We start from the raw sequence: 15,246 nt of genomic DNA, 5'->3' as shown, positions 1-15,246 counted from the left end.
CCAAGAAATAGAAAAATTTCATGGTCCACTGGTCTCCATCCTCTATCTCGATACTCTAGTCTCATATCTCGATAATTTGGAAATTTCGCCCCACTTTTCATTCTCGTTCGTTTTCATTGCTCGGGAAAGCAATAGGTGAGTTTTCAAATTAGAACTACGGTCCGCGTGGTCAACTAGGTCTACATCTTCGGCACTCTAAGTTCACGACACATTTCATCATCTCGTAGAGAACAAAATATCACAACAAGTACTATAACACACAACATTTTCACATATCAAAGCAAAACACTTTCTCACTTCACATTATCATTCAAAACTTTTGAAATAAAATTTTCTTTAGACTCTCACACTTTCCTCAAAATTTTCACATTTCAATTTCAACTTTAGAGTAAAAGTTTTGACTCAAAACTCAAAACATACTTTCACATCAACTTTCATCACTTGTATAAAACACTCCATAGAGTAACGCTTCATACTTCGCACCTCATAACATATATAACATCACACTCCATAGCTAAATTTTCCAATCGAAAAGGAATTTTTTTTTTTTAAAATTTTTATTTTTCAAAATTTTTTTTCATTTTTTTTAACAACTTTCCACAACATAAACATTTTTTCCTCAATCAAACTCCACTAGACAACGAGTCATTAATATTACAAAACATCAACCACAAAATCCTTTTTCCATTTTTTTTTTCTACATATCAAACCATGCAAATCTTTCAAAACTCATAACACATTTGTATTCCAAACAAAACACTCATGCACTTCACATATATGTTTGAAACAAACATTCTTAGATTACTCATTTATTTTCTAAAAATTTTAACATTCTCAAAACAACTCATCAACTTTCGTCATTCATGTAAAACACTCCATCATCCTATGTTGACATGCTCACGTCGTAGTACTTTCACACATATAAAACATACTTAGTCATCATACTAGTCTTGCTCATGCTCCATATAATCACATCATAACAATATCATGATCAACATACCACACGTGCTTAAATTTTCATGTCAATCGTACTCATATTCCACATAATCATATCATCAAAATTCAGCTTCACGTATAGCATTCATTCACATGCGTACACTTGCCAAAACATCCTCATCATATCATCATCAATTTCATACATCTATCTCACATTCTTTCAACAACTTAAAACATACCTCACTTTCTTTGGTTGAGCGTGATGCTTTGGATGTTGAGCCTTCATGACACTCCAATTCAAGGTTTACTATTCTAGACTTAAGGTGAAAGAAGACTCTCGGACCAGAGCGAAAGAACGAAGCTCTGATACCACTCTGTCACGACCGCCCATACTAGGGGGGTTACAAACGAGGCGATCGTGACCTAGGGTCAAACATTTAAGTATAGCATTTAAGGATAACAGTTCATAAGAAATGCTCAATTAGCTTAAAAGAATAGTATTTTAGTTCAAAAATATATATAGCAGCGGAAATACGGTTTCAAAGAGAGTCAAGGATGACGCCTATGTATGAAGACACAACGCATCCAAATTCCCTATGCCGACTCAACATCCACCGCAACATCCCGCTCAACCTGCACATAGGGAAAACACATGCAGGGCTGAGTACTTGTTGTACTCAATGGGCTCATGCCGAAAACATTTTCATAAAAACAGTTATGTCATCCATACCAGTGATCTCGAGTTTTATGTAGTTAAGAAATATCACGAGAACACAAAAATATTTCAAAGTCTGGCCAGACAATCAATCTCCCCACTTTCTCATCAATCATTCAATCACATTCTCTTTCCATAGTGCGACGAAAGTGTGGCCACACTATTCGCCCACGAGACCGGCCGACTAGCAAGGACGGCTCACGATCCCACTTGTGTACACAGCCTGATAGGGTTTGCGGCCCTACTCAGACCCGAATTCGTTTCATTCTTTCATTACAGCCATATAGCCTAACGGAGCAAGCTCAGACGAACTAGGCATCAGGCAACAATCTCATAAACAAAACATCATGGCATGACATAACACTTTAAACCACCCTTATTTCTCCATAATCATACTTTTGAAAGCGTAAAAGAGTTTAGTAAAAGAAAGCCCACCTCGTTCTCTTAGTAATTCACACCCCAACTTAGCAACTCTCGATCCTCGAGTTCACGAGTACACAACACCCTTCTCAATGACAACACAAGTCAGCCTCACACAACATCATCTTACTATGCATGTCCTATCGCTTCTCTCTCGTCGTTTTCCTCAATTTCCCAAACCCAGCATACGTCACATAGGTGTAAGACACGCGTAACACATTTCAACTGATCACAAGTGATTTCAACATTTAAACACGTTTCTTGGACATACATGCATCATATAACACTTTTAAATCTTGAAACTAGGTGTCATTTTAATAAGGCAGAAAACTGGCAGAATTGCGCGACCGTTTTGTAAAAATTACTATAAAATCACCCAACCTCAAAAGATGCTAAATTTTGGTCACAATACATAGGACACATTCAAGTTCATCCATGAAAATTTTCATATCGAAATCACGCCATTTAGTCAGTCATTTCACATATTGAACTCTCTGGTCAGAACATATAATTTCTGACAGTATTGCGCAGTAAACTTCAAAAATTCACCAAAAATTCATCCTTCCTCATATGACGCTAAAATTTGGTCACAACACATTAGATACATTCAAGTTCACCCAGTTTAAATTTCACACTGAAATCATATCATTTGGTCAGTCAAAACATTTATGCAACTCTCTGATCGGAACATAAAATTCTAGCAGCACTGCGCAGTTCATTTGAAAAATTCACCGTAAATTCATACGATGTCCAATAAGGCTGAAATTTTCACAAGACTCAGAAGACACTTCATATTTTCATCTAGTTCAAGAATCACATCGATCGGAGGTCATTTGGTCGGTCAAACAGATTTCGAAACATTCTGGCCGAGAACACACGTTACTGGCAGAATTGTGCAGTCAGCTTCAAACATTTTTCAAAAATTCATATTTCGACAAAAAGAGCTGAAATTTATACGAGACACAGAAAACAACTTGAAGTTTACTCAGTAAAAATTTCATAGAAAAATTCGTTCGTTTGATGGGTCAAATACAGATCATAAGTCACTGGTCGTGCATCACAGATTTCTGGTTCAAGTTCGAAAATAGGGTTTTTAAAACTTCCACAACACAAACACCGATTTTCATGCTCGATAACACATAATCATGCTTACACGTTCCTCATACACATATTTGCACATAAACTCATATTATTCACCAAATATTTCAATCCAACACACATGATTTCAATCAACAGCGCAAAATCAAACAAGTTCTTACGAAACACACTTTCCCTCCCGTTAAACTTGCGATCTATCAAACTTACACCCTCTACATGCATGTAGGACTCAAGAACATGGTCAAAACGGGTAGGATGATAGAAAGTGAACAATATACCTTCTTGAATCAAGAAAAACGAACGGTAGAAACAAACGTTGGCACGATTCGTCCCTCTCCCTTCACCGCTGCCACGAATCCGCCGTCGCGGATCCGCCGCCATCGGCTCCTCCTCTCTCTTCTCTCTCTTGGATTCTCGATTTCGAAAGAAATGAAATGAAATGAAAGGAGGTTGTATTTATAGAAAATATTTTCATAAAAGACAAAAATTCACGTCTTTTCGTTTCGATGTGACGCGTAATTAATGCAGCATTGAAAAACGTGCCTGATGTGACGCGATTCTTATCCAATTGGAAAACGTGCCTGATGTGATGCGATTCTTATCCAACTTTTCGTCTCGATTTGTTGTCGAAAGTGTATTTGATACGTGGTTTATTCTTTCGTGTAGGTAACGATTTAATGGGTCGTTACACATCCACCAGACTTTTTGCCCTTATACACCCGAGCAAAATGGGGTAGCCGAAAGAAAGAACAGAACGGTCCTAGAAATGACCCGAGCCTTAATGATTGAATCTAAAGTCCCAAAGTTCTTCTGGCCTGAGGCCGTTTCCACTTCTATCTTCCTAATGAACCGACTCCCTACAAAAATCCTTCGCATGAAAACTACTCTTGACACCTTATCCAAGATTGCCAAAATTCCCGAGTACCTAAACCTCCCACCAAAAGTCTTCGGCTGCACCGTTTATGTCCATATCCCAAAACATGAAAGAACCAAAATTTTCCCATGTGCTACTAAATGTGTCTTTGTAGGGTATGGGCAAAACCAAAAGGGTTATCGATGCTTCGATCCTCACACCAAAAAGATCGTTACCACTATGAAGTGTAACTTTCTGGAAACTGAGTTCTTTTACCAAACCCACCTTAGTAGTCAGGGGGAGAGTGATCCAGGTAGTACCATCGACTACCTAAGTTGGGTTGTGCCATCGTCAAGCTCTTCGATTGAGGATCTAACAGAACCAGTTGTCACTACCGCCGAGTAGGTCTCACTGCTAGAGTCATCTCAACCACCAACCCAAGTCTCCCCTCCGATGATATCCGAGGTAATTCACGGCTCAGAACCCTCGTCTATACCTATTTCCAGTGACAGTACTGAAACAGGATCCCTAGATGAGGAAAATGGCATCGATGGAGACACTGGACGATATGTACTTCCACCTCGGAGTACAAGGGGGATACCGCCAAAGAGATACTCGCCAGAGAAGATAGGAAAGAAGAGCCAGTATAGGGTGGAAAACTTCGTGCAAGGAAACCTGACAAAAATGGCTAGAGCTTTTGCAGCCGCTTTATATAAGGATGAAGAAATTCCACAGTCAGCCGAAGAAGCAATGAGACATAAACACTGGAAAGAGGCCATGATTACTGAAATGAAGGCTTTAATGAAGAACAACACGTGGGTGAAGGGCAAGTTGCCTGAAGGAGTAAGGACTGTTGGGTGCAGATGGGTATTCACGATCAAAAGAAGGCCAGACGGTACGATAGAAAGATACAAGGCTCGACTCGTGGCAAAAGGGTACACTCAGACATATGGCGTGGATTACGCTGAAACATTCTCTCCCGTGGCCAAGATCAACACTGTAAGTGTACTATTTTCTATTGCAGCCAACAAGGATTGGCCAATGCATCAGTTTGATGTGACCAATGCCTTTCTTCATGGAGAATTATCAAAACCTGTCTTTATGGAACCTCTACCTGGGTTCACAGAAGAATTTCAAGATGGTGAAGTCTGTCAATTGAAGAAGACTCTCTACGGATTGAAACAATCCCCACAAGCATGGTTTGGAAGGTTCACAAAAGTAATGAAAAAGTATGGGTACATCCAAAGCAATTCAGACCACACTTGTTTCTCAAGAAAAAGGATGGCAAGATCACGTGTCTTATCATATGTGTAGATGACATGATCATTACAGGAGATGACGAAGAGGAAATTAGCGAGTTGAGGAAGAACCTGTTCAGAGAATTTGAGATGAAAGATTTGGGGCTACTTAAGTACTTTATGGGAATAGAGGTACTCCGATCAAAAAAGGGAATCTTCATAAATCAGAGGAAGTACAATACTAGACCTATTGGCCAAAATTGGAATGATAGACTGCAAGCCAGCAGATACCCCGATAATTCAGAATCATGGGTTACAATTGAAAGAATGAGGAAAATTGACCGATAGGGGGAATAGTAAGTCAGTTCATGCATGCACCTCAAGAAAAACATTGGGAGGCAGCTTTGCGGATAGTACGCTACTTGAAGGGGACAACTGAACACGGACTTATGTTTGAGAAGCATGGGCATATGGAGATTCATGGCTTCACTGATGCTGATTGGGCCGTGATAGAGGGAAAAGATGAGACTATGACTCTGTGTGTGTGTGTCAACTGGCCAGGAGGGTACCTAGACCTAGCTGTGTCGTTGGGTCTGTGTCTAGTATAGTGAAGTAAGGGTCGAATCCACTTCTACTGGCTAGTATAGTGAAGTAAGGGTCGAATCCCACAGAGATGGACGTAGGCGACATACACTTGCGATGACATTCTGGGAGCGGTTGGTTAGCTACCACGCTTTTTTGGGGTTGAGTTTTACCTAGTCGGAAAATGAAATGGAACCTATACCCCTCCTGACCAGTAGGTCAGGGTGGGCTCTAAATGCTGCATGCTAAAAGAAATTAAAATGCGTGTGTAAACTAAGGTGCGAGTGTGCATGTGAGAAGCTACTAGACGAAACTTACTAAAAATGGCTAGACAAAAGGTAAAGGGAATCAAAGGACATGCTGACAGACTGTCTGCTGGGTGTGCAGAAAAGCAGAAAAAGTGCAAGTACAAAAGCATAAAGCAACAAAAGCAACACAAGTGGTCCCATTCTTTGATTGTGACATTTTCTTCTTCACCAAGCTAAACTAACAAGATCTGACAAACTCCATTGATGAATGCTCAAGCTTGAAAATTCGTGAATGCAATATTTAACTTGAAATCAAGAACGAAAGCTAAGAACACTGAGATCTACGCAAACTGGTCAGCAGAACAGGGTGACAGAAACAAGCAGAAACGAATTCCATGCATTTTTTAGGAACTTAACCTGATTAAAACTTGTAAGCACTTGAGGAAAAACTAGATATAACTAAGCAAAGCAGATTCAAGCACTTAAACAACAGAAATCAACGTAAAACTACCAGATCTAGCTACTAGGCAGAAAGAGATAATAAGCAAGCTGAAACATAAAATAAAACCACAATAAACTTCATTGCATTCAAGATTATCACCCAAAAGATGTTTCAACTAAGTAGCTACTGAAATCCAAGTCAAAGGCAAGCAAAAACAAGTACTTAAACTAAGAAATCTTAAAAACAAAGCAAGTAAAAGATTGTTTGGCTCATCGGAAACTGAAACTGGAGGAATTTCTGGAACTACGACGGCTGGAATGTATCAGGCATGATGCTCCTCGCCGGCAGGTGGCCGGAATCTTCAAGTCAGGCTGCTGGATTTAGATGGAACTAAGAGCTAGTGGAGCTATTCTCCTCAAAAGTGATGTAGTAGTGATGATAAGTACTAAGTGAAGTGGTGTCAAAATTCCTCCATTTTCTTTATGTTCACCTCCTATTTATAGGGTGGCTTGCCCTAATTTCTAAGGCTTTCTCTTCATGTGGAATGATAATTTTGCCCTTCTTTAGATAGGTGATTATTCCAAGCAAGTCCTTCCTTCTCGTGTCCATTTCTGTAGCATCCATCCTAGCCAGTTTGCGTATTTTCTGCTCATACTAACCAGTTTGCACACTTTTCGCGGCTTTTTCACTCGAATTCCTTCTGAACCTTTCCTCCTAATTTAGTACTTCAACCTTCACACTTATACAACTATTTTGCAGATATTATCCGATAAAGCACCTTATACTGACCAGTAACCAAGGCCGAGAACGAGACTTATCAAACTGCTCACACTTAACACATACTTGTCCTCAAGTATGAAGAAACAAGCTAAATAAAATAATGAGTTGAGTTCGCAGGCCTGATTACCTCCCCTCACCGACCTAAGACTCTAAAACTTAAAAGACTCTTCAACACATAGATGACTCACAGAAAACAAAATCAAGAAAACGGACAAAAGAAAAAAAAACTCATAAACACAATACACAGGCTATATTTTCAATCAATCCTCCCCCTTGGGTTGAATTAATCCGGCTGTAAACAACTTCAAAATTCTGCCACCCCCCTTTTCCTTCCCAGTCAGTATATCTGCTCGTCAAGATCACCCACATTCTCGGCCAAACACCAGATTCACTGTCGCTCATTCCTCACTAGGGATGTTAGCACTGTTTTCTCTCAAAATGCTGAACCATAGATGCTTCAGACTCAGATCTCACGTGCGGCTCCTGAAGGGTTTTAAGGCTTGTAACGGGGCTATTGGTTTGTAGTGTATGGGGTAGATGTTGCTAAGGCTCTAAGGTTCAAAAACTACTATTTTATTTCGATGTGGGGGAACTGTGTGCATTTGGGCTCTTGGCTGATGCTTCTCTTCGGCTGGACGTTTTCTGATATTGGACTCCAACTGGTCAGTAGCTTCTTTGTGGCTTCGCCACCCTTATTCCTTCTTCTTTCTTTTTGTGGTCAAGTGTTTTCGACCATTTTCTTCAACATTTCTTTATGTGGCTTCGCCACCCTTATTCCTTCTTATTTTTTTGGACCTAGGATTTTTCCTGGTTGATTTTCTCCTTTCCTCTCGATTTCTTTCTCCAGCTGGTTTTTCTTGTATGTCCTCCTGGCCAGTCGACTTCTTGCTTTATGCCTCGCACTCACACAGTCCCTGTGGTTATTGGGTTATATCTGGGTATAGATTTGGCTAGAAAAAAGGGGTTCTAAGGGATGGTTTTTCTTAGGGGGTTTCTTACTGCCTTCAGGACTTGCTACACGCGGTCATTTTACCCTAGGCATCATGTGGCAGCCACTCTTTTCTTTTCTAAATTGGTGGAAAGTGGTTCCACTTAGGCTTATAACTCACCATTTAAGAGGGCTTTTGTATCTGGCTCTAAGGATGGGTTTTTCTCTCATACTTGCATCATCCATACTGACTAGGAGATACTAAGAAAGGTGGTTTCTACTCTTGGTGTGTTTTATTTCCATCGATCATCTCGCCTTAAGATTGGATCAGTTGAGTTTTAAGCCCGTGTTTTAACACATGTCTTAAAAAAACCAAAACTTAACCTAAACTGACTCACTAGGGACTGACTCGACACATGACAACACATATATACAATTATACTGGCCATTATCTCCTCCTCCCACTTCGTCCTTGCTTGCCTTCACGCAAGTTTAGTGAAGTGGAAAACAGGATGACCAATATCCAACACATAGAAGCACAAAAGAACAGAAAACACATAACACGTGGAAAACATATTATATATGAAACTTCTCACACTTAGACTATGCAATAGGCTAAGTGGGAGAAAAATAACGAACATAGAGAACACATAGACAATGTGGAACAAGAACTAATATGCAAAACATACTATGTCAACAAAAACTTCTCACACTTAGACTATGCAATAGGCTAAGTGGGAGAAGGTATAAGACTCACATAAAAACACACAAAACAAAGACAACTTCTAAACATCCTAAACGCATATAACGTTGTAAACCCTCGTCTTCTCACATTTAGACTATGGAATAGGCTAAGTGTTATGAATGAGGGTATACGCATGCTAAAACATGTACAAAAAAAATAGAAACAACACAACTAGAAAAAAACTCAAGTTTACTGAAAATAAAAAGAAAGCTAACTGGTCAGTTAGTAGGGTCGGTCATCTTCTCCTCTGGATCCTCTTTGGTCAGGAGTCTTGTGCAGTTTACTTCTCGTGTTCCTTTGTTGGTACACATCAGGGGTGTCACTCTTTTTCTTATGATTCTTGAAAGTCCCCTTGATTTTTCTCTTTTCCATGGGCCGCAGACGATGGTTGCTCGGGACCTTGCTCCCGATCAGTTTGGGCACTTGTCCCAGCTTCTTGATGATAATGGCCGATAGGACCACCCTGGGCTTCTTGGTCTTCTTCTTTTGCTTCGCTGCCGCATTGCCTTTCTCTTTCTTTCTTGGTTGCATTTTCCTTCTTTGTCTTGATTTTCCTGTAAGTCGGTTTCTGGTACTGGTGTCTCTTTCTGGGCAGTAGGGATGGCAAGTGGATTGTTGATGTTGGCCTCTTGTACTGGCTGGGCAAAAGTTGCAGTCGGGTTCTCCCCAGGTTTTGTAGGAGAACCCCCTTCCTGGATAGTAAGGGTCGATGACGGATGTCCAGCAACAACAGGGGTCTCTGACTTGGTTGTAGCATGTTTTGGATCCTCCCCAGGTTTTGTAGGAGGTCCAATATCTTCCTGGCCAGTATCAGTGTCCTTGCTCTTCTTTTTGTTGCAAGGAGTCTTGTCCTCCTCGCTTGAGATCTCTACAAGATCATGAACCTTGTTTGGCCCCTTCTTATTCTCAATTCTACGCCCGATGATTTGCCTCGATGCGCGCTTCGGCCCTTGTTTTCTCTCTGCCTTCTTCTCGGCCAGTTGGTGAGCCCCAGTGGCTCTAGCGAATCTTGACTTCTGACAAATAGTCTCTTCAATATCCTGGTCAGTAAGCGTTTGGCTACTGGTTAGATCACACCATCTTGGGTCACTCCTCTTGGGTGGTAGCTTCTTCAAGACCATGGTTGGAGTGTTGCCTTCTGTCACAATCTTTTCTTCCTCCCTTGTAATTCCAACTATGTACACCTTTATATTTGTACCGAGTGGAGGTAGCTTTACAGCTTGGATGCAAGGTATGGTCACTTCAAGTTTCCCAAAGATAGACATGTATTCTACGGGTTCTCCCTCCTTCCTCCTTTTTACAAAACAGTAAGAGAATGATTTTTCTTCCTTCACCTCTTCATCAGGTTCTTTAGTGGTTTCCCTTGAACTCTCTTCCGAACCTTGATTGATTTGAGGTTCAGCAACTGGCTCAGTTTCATCAGGACCACTCTTCTTGGTCAGTATGTCCCCCTTATCCTTCGTCTTGCTTGATTCCCAAAATGACTCCTTCCATTCAGGCTCCTTGTAGGATGTTCCTGACCACAATGTCACCTTGCTCACATTAGCCTTTTCAGGTATGTGCATCGTAACTTGGAGCTTTTTCGCATTCCCACAAATCTCATTCATCGAACTGCCAGGTAGGACAGTTGCTTATTCAGCATGTCCATATTTTCCTTATGCTCTTTCTGGGTGTTTTGCATGCCTTGCACCACTTCATTATTCGACTGAAATTCACTCCTCATGGTTTGCTGGTAAGCAAGCATCTCTCCCATAATCTCTTCCATAGATCTTCCTGACTTGTTTTGGTGTAGGAAATGGTTAGGGTTTTGCTGATGGTGGGGATTATACTGGGTGTTAGGGTATGGGTGGTAGGTATAGTTTGGCTGATTTTGATGAGATGGGTACTGGCCGAATTGGTTAGAGTTGTGGGGTTGACTGTGATTGGGATTCAGGTGGTGTAGGTAGGGATTTTGCTGGTGATGGGAGTTATACTGGCCGTTGGGATGCGACTGTTAGATGGGATGGTTTTGATTGTAAGGGTAGTTTGGCTGATTTTGGTGTGAAGGGTACTGACTGAACTAGTTGGGGTGGTGATGTTGGTTAGGGTTAGGGCATGGGTGATTTTGGCAATGTTGGGGTGAGTGGGATTGGTAATTTTGGTTTCCCATCTGATATTGTGGCAATTAGGTGGTATTTTGATATGGATTTGGTGGGTGCAGATTATGCTGGTTTCTTCCTGACCAGTTCGGCTGTGAATCTTGGGCTGGGGGTCCATCGTATGCATTCTGAGGTGGATTGGGCAGGTTAGAGTTTCCCTCTCCCCATCTAAAGTCCAGGTGTTCTCTCCAAGGCGTGTCCTCCTGCCTTTCAGGATTCCAGTTCCTATTTGAATTCCAAAGCCCAGTCGTATTTGGATAGTGATCCTCTTGGGCAGTTACCATGGTGGCATTAACTGGAGGAACTTGCGGTTTACTCTTCTCAATTGCTGAAAAAAGTGCCCTCTCGAGCTTGTCAATCCGACTCTCTAATTGATCATTATTTCCTACTGCTGCAGCATTTGCCATACCTCTTCTGGACGGGAGAGTATGTGGATTGTCATAGGCTCTTTTCGCGTAGAGAAGTCTTTCCATAATTCTCTTGGCCTCACTAACTCGTAGTTTGGAAAAACTTCCTCCACTTGATGAGTTCACTAAGTCCTTGCTCTCCGCATTCATCCTCTCATAGAAAATTGAGTAAATTTCTACTTCCAATATATGGTGGTTTGGGCATGCGTCCAACAGACCCATGTATCTTGACCAGTACTGACTCAGGGTCTCATCATAACCTTGTGTAACTCCTCGGATTTTATCTCTTAGTGCACTTATCCTGGCCGCTGGGAAGAACTGATCCAAGAACATCATCTTGAAGTCAGACTAGGTTCTGATACAATTTGGTGGCAGCCACTTGAACCAAGTATTCGCCTCCTCTTTAAGGGCAAGGGGAAGGGCCTTTAGTCTGTAGTCGTCTTAGCTCGACCCCGCTGGCCGCTTTAGAGCCTTGCAGATTTTGCAAAATTCATGCAAGAACTCGTATGGGCTGTCACAACTCCTTCCCAAGAACACAGGCAAGATGGCCATAATGTGGGGCTCCACGTAGATTGCTTCTTGTCCTAGGGTCGTGACGAGTGCTTGCGGTGGTTCGCCATCCAAGTGAGCGTACAACGAGCTTATCTCGGGATCATTTTCCTGGTCAGCCATGTTGGCTTTCTCCTCTTCAGTTGCGGATATTGATTCTGGTTCACTCTTGATGGTTGTGCTGCGATCCTCCTCACCGCTCGCATCCAAGTCAACAGGCAAGGCAGTGGTTAATTCTGAATGAGTGGTGACTGGATTTACCCCTTCTTCCCTTGGCCAGTTGGACTCAGTTTCATTTAACTGCGGAACACAAAAAATAAAGAAAAGTTTATCTACAATATTCACACCAAAGTTCTTAACAAAACTCCTCATAAACTAACAAACAAAAGAAAAGAAAAACAATTAACTATATGTACACCAAAGTGTCATGCAACAAATGTATGCAAAAACGCCATCCATCCCCGGCAACGGTGCCATTTGATAGAGGGAAAAGATGAGACTATGACTCTGTGTGTGTCAACTAGCCAGGAGGGTACCTAGACCTAGCTGTGTCGTTGGGTCTGTGTCTATCTTCTCTATCAACAAAAAAATACCTCAACTCACTTCTATTGGCTAGTATAGTGGAGTAAGGGTCGAATCCCACAGAGATGGACGTAGGCGAGATACACTTGCGATGACATTCTGGGAGCGGTTGGTTAGCTACCACGCTTTTTTGGGTTGAGTTTTACCTAGTCGGAAAATGAAATGGAACCTATACCCCTTCTGACCAGTAGGTAAGGGTGGGCTCTAAATGCTGCATGCTAAAAGAAATTAAAATGCGTGTGTAAACTAAGGTGCGAGTGTGCATGTGAAAAGCTACTAGACGAAACTTACTAAAAATGGCTAGACAAAAGGTAAAGGGAATCAAAGGACATGCTGGCAGACTATCTGCTGGGTGTGCAGAAAAGCAGAAAAAGTGCAAGTACAAAAGCATAAAGCAACAAAAGCAACACAAGTGGTCCCATTCTTTGATTGTGACATTTCTTCTTCACCAAGCTAAACTAACAAGATCTGACAAACTCCATTGATGAATGCTCAAGCTTGAAAATTCGTGAATGCAATATTTAACTTGAAATCAAGAACGAAAGCTAAGAACACTGAGATCTACGCAAACTGGTCAGCGGAACAGGGTGGCAGAAACAAGCAGAAACGAATTCCATGCATTTTTAAGGAACTTAACCTGATTAAAACTTGTAAGCACTTGAGGAAAAACTAGATATAACCAACCAAAGCAGATTCAAGCACTTAAACAACAGAAATCAACGTAAAACTACCAGATCTAGCTACTAGGCAAAAAGAGATAATAAGCAAGCTGAAACACAAAATAAAACCACAATAAACTTCATTGCATTCAAGATTATCACCCAAAAGCTGTTCCAACTAAGTAGCTACTGGAATCCAAGTCAAAGGCAAGCAAAAACAAGTACTTAAACTAAGAAATCTTAAAAACAAAGCAAGTATCACCCAAAAGCTGTTCCAACTAAGTAGCTACTGGAATCCAAGTCAAAGGCAAGCAAAAATAAGTACTTAAACTAAGAAATCTTAAAAACAAAGCAAGTAAAAGATTGTTTGGCTCATCGGAAACTGAAACTGGAGGAATTTCTGGAACTACAGCGGCTGGAATGAATCAGGCATGATGCTCCTCGCCGGCAGGTGGCCGGAATCTTCAAGTCAGGCTGCTGGATTTAGATGGAACTAAGAGCTAGTGGAGCTATTCTCCTCAAAAGTGATGTAGTAGTGATGATAAGTACTAAGTGAAGTGGTGTCAAAATTCCTCCATTTTCTTTATGTTCACCTCCTATTTATAGGGTGGCTTGCCCTAATTTCTAAGGCTTTCTCTTCATGTGGAAAGACAATTTTGCCCTTCTTTAGATAGGTGATTATTCCAAGCAAGTCCTTCCTTCTCGTGTCAATTTCTGTAGCATCCATCCTAGCCAGTTTGCGTATTTTCTGCTCATACTAACCAGTTTGCACACTTTTCGCAGCTTTTTCACTCGAATTCCTTCTGAACCTTTCCTCCTGATTTAGTACTTCAACCTGAACACTTTAACAACTATTTTGCAGATATTATCCGATAAAGCACCTTATACTGACCAGTAACCAAGGCCGAGAACGAGACTTATCAGGCCGGCAACCCGATTGACAGGAAATCAACCGCCGGCTATTTTACCTCCATAGGAGGTAATCTTGTAACATGGAGAAGTAAGAAACAGAAGGTGGTCGCACTATCTAGTGCAGAGGCAGAATTCCGAGGAATCAAAAGTGGGCTGACAGAGATATTATGGCTAAGAAGACTTATGACAGAGTTGGACCTTCGTCCCACTCAACCATGTAGGTTGTTCTGCGATAACAAAGCTGCGATCAGTATATCCGAAAATCCAGTTCAACATGATCGAACCAAACATGTGGAGGTAGATAGGCACTTCATCAAGAAGAACATTGAAGCTAAGGTGGTGGAGATGCCATATGCCAAATCTGAAGATCAACTGGCTGACATTCTGACAAAGGCGGTAAACTCAAAGTCATTCCGAGAAGTACTAGGCAAGTTGAGTATCGGGAATCCCGTCACTTAACTTGAGGGGGAGTGTAGGAAAGAAATCAGTAGATTGATACATAATTGATATGCAATCCTAGCTTACCATAAATAGATTGATATGCAATGAATGTAATTTAGGGTTACCTTAATTTGTGATATTGTAGCCTATATAAAGGTATATAACCTTGTACATTGAAGAATGAATAAGAATGAACGATTGTATCCAATTCTTCAATTAAAAAAGTCACAATTATCATGAAGAAAAATAAACTTTATATTTTTTCTTCTAAGATATAGTTCTCAAATATACTAAATATTAGTTTTAGTAATAAAATTTATAAACTATCTTCTATACATATTAATCTATGATCGAAGAGAGTATCAATTAACCCAATTTAGTAAAATTAGCAATCATATATTGACAAAGTTCAGAGAAGAAACTTGCTTCGAATTGATTTTTTTTTTAAATGGCACATAAGATTTCTAAATATTTTTTAATTGCAAAAAATGAAATATTACCACATTTGGAGAGATATGGGCATCAAATTCTACGACTCCCATTTTTCCAAGTAATTAGAAAGTAGTATACATT

Source organism: Salvia splendens, chromosome 7, assembly GCF_004379255.2.
Source record: "Salvia splendens isolate huo1 chromosome 7, SspV2, whole genome shotgun sequence".
Lineage (NCBI taxonomy): Eukaryota > Viridiplantae > Streptophyta > Magnoliopsida > Lamiales > Lamiaceae > Salvia > Salvia splendens.
Note: the sequence above shows the minus strand (reverse complement) of the source record.